The sequence below is a fragment of the Saimiri boliviensis genome, chromosome 17, assembly GCF_048565385.1.
Source record: "Saimiri boliviensis isolate mSaiBol1 chromosome 17, mSaiBol1.pri, whole genome shotgun sequence".
Lineage (NCBI taxonomy): Eukaryota > Metazoa > Chordata > Mammalia > Primates > Cebidae > Saimiri > Saimiri boliviensis.
Genome location: NC_133465.1, coordinates 549,560 through 559,008, shown reverse-complemented (window position 1 = coordinate 559,008; position 9,449 = coordinate 549,560).

Below are 9,449 nucleotides of genomic sequence, written 5' to 3'. Positions count from 1 at the left end.
TATTCTCATGGTTAATTTTAGAGATCTGGTTGATTGGATTACGAGACACGTAACTGGTAAAACACAGTCTCAATATTTCTACTCATTTGATTACAAGTTCTCACGCATCAATACTAATTAACAAAATGACAATTTCTAGGACTTCTGTGGGAGAGTATAGAAGGTCTTTTGAACTTTGTAATACTGTCAACTGAAGAATGATGAGGTTCACAAATTTGGAAAGGAGTGATTTTGTTTTTTACATTTTTATTTATTTTTATTTTTTTGAGAAGGTGTCTCACTCTCGTTGCCCAGGCTTGAGTACAATGATGTGATCTTGGCTCACTGCAACCTCCACCTCCCGGGTTCAAGCAGTTCTCCTTCCTCAGCCTCTCAATTATTTGGGATTACAGATGTCCTGTAAGCCTGGCTAATTTTTTGTATTTTTAGTAGAGGCAGGGTTTCACCATGCTGGCCAGGCTGGTCTCAAACTCCTGAACTCAGGTGATCCACCCACTTTGACTTTCCAAAATGCTGCAATTACAGGCATGAGTGCCTGCACCCAGTGAGAGATTTACTTCCTGTAAAGGGTTGCAGCCTGCAGGGTAGTCCTTTTAATAGGCTGGGAAGCATAGACTCCAGCCAGAAGCCAGAAGCAGACACTTTAAGGGAGAGAGAAAGAAAACAGAAATTTATGCTGAGTGGCATGGCCAAATACAAATATTGAATAAGCTCTAGGAGGAGTCATGACTATTTATGAAAGGAGAAATGAGTGCAATCGCAGTTGAGTTTCTTACTTCCTCTTGGGTCCCATGTACAAAAAATGGCAGTGTTACCATGATGACAGGGTAAAGGGTGAAGTTTTCAGCCTTCTGACATCAAAAGGTGAAGCAAAGGACGTGAAAACTTGCTCTGTGCATCCACTGTATACTGTCCAGACCCTCTCTGTCATGGGTGGTCTCTTATCAGGCAAGAAAGGAAAGGCAGCTTCAGGCGGATGGTTGGTATCAGTAGTGGAGTCTTTTGAAGGGACTGGTTTCTTTTAAATCCTTTGGTTAGGTGTCTGTTCAGATTTAAGTGCATCTTTAATTGGGCTGCTTTACTTGTTTTTTTTTTTTTTTTTTTTTTTTTTCTTCTTGAGACGGAGTTTCGCTCTTGTTACCCAGGCTGGAGTGCACTGGCATGATCTCGGCTCACTGCAACCTCTGCCTCCTGGGTTCAGGCAATTCTCCTGCCTCAGCCTCCTGAGTAGCTGGGATTATGGGCACGTGCCACCATGCCCAGCTAATTTTTTGTATTTTTAGTGGAGACGGGGTTTCACCATGTTGACCAAGATGGTCTCGATCTCTTGACCTCGTGATCCAACCGCCTCGGCCTCCCAAAGTGCTGGGATTATAAGCTTGAGCCACTGCACCCAGCCCACTTTACTTGGCTTTAAGATATTTTTGTATATTGAATACAAATTCTTTCTCAGATCTGCATTTTGTAAATAGTTTCTTTCAACATGTGGCTTGTGTTTTTATTCCCTTAACAAGATATTTTCCAGGGTATACACTTTTAATATTAAAAGAAATTCACCTAATTCTTTCCTTGGTGTGTATTGACAGTTTGTGTTGTTTGTTAAAATTCATTACCAAGCCCAAGAGCAGATAGCTTTTATTCTATGTTTTCTTCTAAAAATTGTATAGTTTTGCATTTTTAGCATAAGGATGATTTTGGGTGATTATTTGAATAAGTTGCAAAGTTTTCATCTACATTTATTTTATTTTCTATTGTTTCCAATGAATTGTTCCTTCACTTATTTTGGGAAAGACACAGGATAGTGGGCTCTGTTAGAGTCGGTAGATAGGTAGACATGAACATGATGGGAAGGCTCACCTGGAGGGACCATCAAAAATTTATATATTAGTAGCATCTCTAATGCTGGAGTGGATGGGCGCTTGTCAGTTGTGGGTTAGAGGAAAAAGAGGTACCTATGCAGAAAGAAACACCCTAGAACTCCTCTTAGGATGCCCCGATCATCATTCACTCTACAGTTAAAATGTCCGAAAATTGCTAGCTACGTGCTGATAAGAAGGACAAAGGGGACATTTTTAAGAGAAACGTGGGAAGAATTGTCTTCTCAGATGAGGGCAGGGAAGGGCATCTGAAAGAGATAGGGAGGCACAGGAGGTACAGACGGGACTGCCGCAGGGCCTTGCTGGGAGGCAGGAAGGAGCCAGCCGCAACAGTGGAATCGGATTGATCACCACACATGTGCCTTAGCCCACAGTGAGGAGGCTCCAGAAACCAAAGAGAGGCAGGTCGGGGACCTAAGGTAGGAGCAGAAAAACCAGACAGAGCAGGTGGAGAGTTGAGACTGAGGCAGGAATGTGAAGAAGTACGTAATAAAATTCCCTACACAGCACTCTTGGGCTGTTTTCCAGCTCAGTCGGCACGTTCTTCCCTTGGGGTCTACTTATATTTTCTATAAGAAGCTCTTTACACTGCATTTATTTTATTTTCTTTTTTGAGACAGAGTTTCACTGTTTTTGCCCAGACTGGAGTGCACTGGCACGATCTCTGCTCACCGCAACCTCTGCCTCCTGGGTTCAAGCAATTCTCCTGCCTCAGCCTCCCGAGTAACTGGGACTACAGGTGCACACCACCATGCCCAGCTAATTTCTGTATTTTTAGTAGAGACAGGGTTTCACCATGTTGACCAGGATGGTCTTGATCTCTTGACCTCGTGATCCACCCGTCTCAGCCCCCAAAGTGCTGGGATTATAGGTGTGAGCCACTGTGCCTGGCCTGTAATTATTTTCAATAATATTATCTGCCATCTTTGTTCTGCCTCTTGGTTAAAATCTTTCTTCCAAGTTAGACAAGAACTGGGACATCAGCTCTTTCCAGTAATAGCTCCGTTTCAGTTTGAATTTCCAGAACTGTGGATGTTGAATAAACTGGCTTTCTGACTTTAAGTGCTGCAGAAGGAGGCCTGTAGGGGGCTCCAGCCATCACACAGGGAGCAAGAGGGCCCTGCAGTGTCTCAGCTGCCTGCAGAGAATGTGCTGCCACAACACTGAGCAAGAGGGTCTTGCAGTGTCCCCTGCTGGCAGCAGTGTAGCTGGTGGGCATGCCACCACTACACTGTGTGCAAGAGGGCCCTACAGTGTCCCAAGCAGCCAGCAGGGCGCTTGCCGCTAGTACACTATGAGCAAGATGACCCTGCAGTGTCCCAGCTGCCAGCAGGGCCGCTACACTGTGAGCCAGAGGGCCCTACAGTGCGCCGAGCAGCCAACAGGGGGCACACAAATACAACACCATGAGCAAGAGGACCCTGCAGTGCTCTAGTTCCCATCACGGAAGTGCTGCCAGGACACGATGGGAAAGAGGGTCTTGCAGTGCCCCCAGGGGCCAGCAGGGTGCATGCCCCCACTACGTCACGAGTAAGAGTGCCCAGCAGCACAGGCACCACACCGTGAGCAAGAGGATGTAGCACTGCCCTGGTTTCCAGCAGCGGGCATATTGCCACTACACTGTGAGCAAGAGGGCCCTACAGTGCTCCAGCTGCCAGCAGGTGATGCCGGTCACCACACTGTAAGAGGGCCCTGCAGCAGCCCTAGCCGCCAGAAGGGGGTGCGGGCACAGCATCATGATCAAGAGGGCCCTGCACTGCCTGCCCCCAGCAAGGGGTGCCCACGCCCACCTTTCAGAATCCTGAGGCTCCGCCACAGGTGTGCATCATGTCACACCACCGTGGTGCATTCCATCACAGCAGTCTGCGGAGTTGTGCTCTCCTCTGTATAGAACTGGGGGGCATTGTGAGGGTGGAGCTCCGTCCTCCTCAGCACAGGTCCTGGGGCGGGACTCTTACTGCAAGAGGGCCTTGCAGTGGCTCTAGCTGCTACCAGGGGGGTGTGGGCACAGGACAGTGAGCAAGAGGGCCCCGCACTGCCTGGCCACCAGCAGGGGGCTTCCGAGCCTGCCTTTTCAGTTGGTGTCACGGCACCTGCGCAGTGATCTGTGGAGTTGCATTCTCAGTACAGACCTGTGGGGCACTGTGAGAGTGGAGCTGCGTTCTCCACGGCACAGACGTAGCGGGCACAGCCTTGGTTTGGGACAACTCTGGATCATGTCCACGGTGATTAAAATCCTTCCTGTTTGCATTCCTGACTGCTGAGGGTCAGAGACTAGTACGAAGAGCTCTGTGTGGGAAACGGGACACGAAAAGCCCCTCTGAATCCTGCACACCTGGGTTCTCCCGCCCAAGGCCAGGCGGCTGCAGTGTGAGGTGCAGTCAGCAGCCTCAGAAGACAAATGGAGCGTTCCTAAGGCAGACATGACCTCTGAATACGAATACAATCACCCCAGTGTTCAGGTAGAAAACACCTGATGGTAATAAGGGGCCTCAGTCCAAAAATGTTGCTATAAAATCCGCACTACTCATGCGGCCTTGCCAGTACAGCAGTTTTAATACTCAACACGGACATATCAGTGCAAACGTAGAAACTAACGTATGGTTAGGGTTTAGGGAGAGGATTAGGGCTAGCGGATAGGGTTAGAGTTAGGGGTTACCACTTAGGGGTTAGGATATAGGGGTTAGAAAAATTTTAAGCCAAATAAATTTAAACTGTTTGAGCAAATGAATGATTCATGAATCGTGTCTGAAGCACAAGAACGAAAAACAGGGCTTGGGGCTTCGAGCTCTTAGCGGTGGCAGCTGAGTGAGTTTTCTCACTGGCTCCACCTGGGCAACCGTTGGTTGTGGGGATGGTTCCCTCAGCGTCAATAGTCATAGAGCCAACTGGCAGCTGGGCTTTTTGTCATTGACTGGTTGTTTTGTTAATGTTTTTAAGTCAGTTTACATGCCTCGAAGTTCGGTTTCCGTTTGCTTAGGCAAGACCTCAGGCTAACGGCTTCCTCCTTTTTTGCTTTAACATGTTAGAACCACAATTCATTTTCATTTTACTTTCCTGGCATTAATAGAAGTAAGTTTACATTTTTGTTGTCATTCAGAAAGTCGGTTTAATTGGCAACCTATTTGTGATGTTGCGTAAAATAATGTTTGTTAATTATTAGCATCTTAGATTAGATGAAATATGTTAACTCTGTTAAGCTTTGTTATTAAACCATAACAGGAGTTCAGTTGCTTTTTTTTTTTTCCTCCTAGGCTTTAAACATTGAAAAGACAGTGATGCATCTCCTAACAATGTGGATATTTTCTGAGAAATTTGTCCTTAGTGATTTCATCTTTGTGCAAACACCATCGAGTGTCCTTATAAAACCTGGATGGTGGCTGTGTGTGGTGGCTCAGGCCTGTAATCCCAGCACTTTGGGAGGCCAAGGTGGGTGGATCATGAGGTCAAGAGATTGAGACCATCTTGGTCAACATGGTGAAATGCCGTCTCTACTAAAAATAAAAAAAATTAGCTGGGCATGGTGGCGCGTGCCTGTAATCCCAGCTACTCAGGAGGCTGAGGCAGGAGAATTGCCTGAACTCGGGAGATGGAGTTTGCAGTGAGCCAAGATCACGCCATTGCACTCCAGCCTGGGTAACAAGAGCGAAACTCTGTCTCAAAAAAAAAAAAAAAAAAAAAAAAAAAACCTGGATGGTGTAGCCCACTTCACACATAAGTGATAGAGTATAACTTCTTGCTTTCAGGCTACATACCTGTATAGCTCATCTCTGTACTGAATGCTGTAGTCAAATGTTACACCATAGTGATTGTGGATTGTGATCCCAAAATATCTGAGTCAGGTCTCAGTCAAGTAGAAAGCTTATTTCGCCAAGGTTAAGGACTTGCCCATGGCACAGCCTCGGAAGTCATGACACCATGGTCCCAAGGTGGTCAGGGTGGAGCTTGCTTTTATATATTTTAGAGAGACATGTGACACCAATCAATATGTTTAAGATGTAAAGTCATTTGTTTCAGTGAGGTGGATAACTAGAAGTAGGAAGGCAGGGTGGGGGGTGGTTCTAGGTCAGAAGTAGATAAAACAAAAGTTGCATTCTTTTGAATTTTTTTTTTCTTGGGACGAAGTTTCACTCTTGTTACCCAGGCTGGAGTGCAATGGCGCGATCTTGGCTCACCACAACCTCTGCCTTCTGGGTTCAGGCAATTCTCCTGCCTCAGCCTCCTGAGTAGCTGGGATTACAGGCACGTGCCACCATGCCCGGCTAATTTTTTGTATTTTTAGTAGAGACGGGGTTTCACCATGTTGACCAGGATGGTCTCGATCTCTCAACCTCGTGATCCACCCGCCTCGGCCTCCCAAAGTGCTGGGATTACAGGCGTGAGCCACCACGCCCTGCCTCTTTTGAATTTTTTGATCAGCCTTCCACTGAATACTATTTAGTCTGATTCAGTGAATTTGCATTTTTACATATATAGTAGGGCAGTGGAATGATGTGATCTTGGCCCAGCACACCGGCCTCCTCCCTGGTTTAAGCGATTGTCTTGCCACATCCTCCCCAGTAGCTGGGATTACAGGCATGCACCACCAAGCCTGGGTAATTTTTGTATTTTTAGTAGAGATGGAGTTTCTCCGTGTTTGTCAGGCAGTCTCCAGCTCCCGACCTCAGGTTATCCGCCTGCTTTGGCCTCTCAAAGTGTTGGGATTACAGGTGTGAGCCACCATGCCTGGTCAGGAAGCTTATTTTGATTCTGATATTGTCAACTGGATTTCAAGTATAACTTGTTTTCCTTGGAGCGTTAAATACTGCGTTGGTATTGTATTACACAAATAAAACAGAGATCCCTTTTTATCACATTCACTGCTAGTGTTATTGACAACTAAATTTAGATACATTCCAGAGTTTGGGCTTCCAGTAATTCTTAGTGATCCTCTAAAGGTAAATTACTTTTTCTCACAAGACACAGTGACATCTAAAGTCAGATTCATTGTCCTGCCAGTTTTGTTTCTCTAATTTCATCAATTTCTTCAAAGCATCTTTGGAGGAATAACTTTGACTATCCCTTTAAACTTTTCAGTATTAGAAAGCATCGTCATGAAACATTGAATAATTGTGGTCACAAATTCCCTTTACAGTCTTCCTTTGAATATTTTTTCCAATGGCAAATATTTGCTTTTGTTGTATTGTAGCTAAAAGAAATGCTGGAAACAAAACAAAGACAAGCATTCGTTATAATAAGTGATTCAGTCACAATGAATTTTTATTTTATCTTTTTTTAAAAAGTTATACTTTTAGCCAGGCACGGTGGTTCAAGCTTGTAATCCCAGCACTTTGGGAGGTTGAGGCGGGTGGATCATGAGGTCAAGAGATCACGACCATTCTGGTCAACATGGTGAAACCCCATCTCTACTAAAAATACAAAAAATTAGCTGGGCATGGTGGCGCGTGCCTGTAGTCCCAGCTACTCAGGAGGCTGAGGCAGGAGAATTGCCTGAACCCAGGAGGTGGAGGTTGTGGTGAGCCGAGATTGCACCATTGCACTCCAGCCTGGGTAACAAGAGCGAAACTCCATCTCACAAAAAAAAAAAAAAAAAAAAAGTTATACTTTTGAAATCACCCCGCTGTAAATGGAAATAGTTTCCAAAATCTGAATTATTTCCTTGGTTCTAAGGTGACCAGATTTCCTAGAGAGTGAACCACACCACAAGAAAAGAGATACGATAAATATGTTTACATGGATGTGTTATTTTAACATAAATCTTGTAAATTAGGCATTTCATTGAAATTTTGTATGTTTGCATCAATTACTTTGTAGCGTCAGGAATGCCCTTGTTTTGAAAAGTAGGAGTAGTTAGTGTCAATTACTACTTATTATTAGTACAAATAAGTAAGCAGATATTTGAAAATATTTACAATTTTTAAATAAAGGTTTTATTTTAAATTCGTTTTAGATTCACACTGAAATTGGGAGGAAAATGAAGATTTCCTGTGTAGACCCAAACTAGTTTCCCCTTGTATAAACATATCAACTTGTATCAGATATGTTATTAACATTTTTTTTTTTTTTTGAGATGGAGTCTTGCTCTATAACCCAGGTTGGAGTACAATGGCACACTACTGGCTCATTGCACCCTCTACCTCCCATGTGTAAGCGATTCTCCTGCTTCAGCCTCCCAAGTAGCTGGGATTGCAGGTGCCCACCAGCACGCTTGGCTAATTTTTTGTGTTTTTTAGTAGAGATGGGGTTTTACCATGTTGGCCAGGCTGGTCTGGAAGTCCTGACCTCAGATTATTTACCTGTCTAAGCCTTCGAAAGTTCTGAGATGACAGGCATGAGCCGCCATTCCCAGCCTACTATCAGTATATTTGCTTTGGTTAGGTATCTGTTCAGATATTTACCCAGTTTTAAAGTCATGTATTTTGTAAATATCTTCTCACATCTCTGTTGTCTTTTTGTTCTCTGAATACGGTTTTGCACAGTAGAATACTTAGTTTTATAAAGTCTGTGTTATCAATATTTTCATGAATTGGCATTTGATGATTTGTGTTACAACTCAACTCCAAACTCAAAGTAATATAGACTTTCTTTTAGATTTTTTTTGTAGTTTTGCATTTAAAATTACAATCTCTGGACTATTTTGAGTAGGTTTTTTTTTCTTAATTTGTGTATATATTCATTTTATTCTGCATGGCTTCCAAAGTCTGCCATCACTGTCTTTGGTAAGGAATGGCTACACTGGGCTTCATTTTGGTTTGAATTTCTAAAACTATTACATTGAGTAAACTCAATATTGAATTTTATAGGTATTTTAGGACAGCCACGCGGGGTTACACGTTCACCTAGAAACTGAGCAAGAGTGTCTGTGCTGAGCTCTGGCGTCACGAGAGGGTGCACAAACTCACCCCTGACCAAGTTCCCTCTGAGGTGCCAGAAGCAGCAAGGAGACTCTGATCTTGTCAGTGTCCAAGACACAGTGGCTGCTAATAAGTATTCTCACAGTGGTCTCTAATATAGTCATCACCCCGTGCCCTAACACCAATATAATATACACATCATGCCCTAACACTGATATCCACATCATGCCATAACACTAATATAGCCACACAATAGCTTTTAATACTAGTAAATACAATAATGTCTACTAAGCGGACTCTGTTGACATTGAGACTTTTCTAAGGATTTCACAGCTTTGGTTGAACTATAGCATCTATAATGGATTTTGATGAGGTCTTTGCTTTCCTGGAATAATATTGATATGGTTGTTTTAAAAAGTAATTCACTTTCCAATAATGTCATACTTCTCGGAATCTTCCAATTGCAGTACAAAGTATAACCTGTTTCTTCTCTTAGATTTTGCAGCAGTTGTTGCTGTACCAGATTTACAATGTCCCAGAAAATACTTCAGTATATTTTACCCAAAGTACATTCTCCCAGGTAACCACCACATAACCCCTAGATCAGGAAATCAGCATGGTTCCTACATGCTAATACAGTCTACAAACTCATTTCAGTTTTACCTTCCGCACCACCTGGGAGTATGATGTGTTTTTCCATTGTTCTGATCCAGTTTTC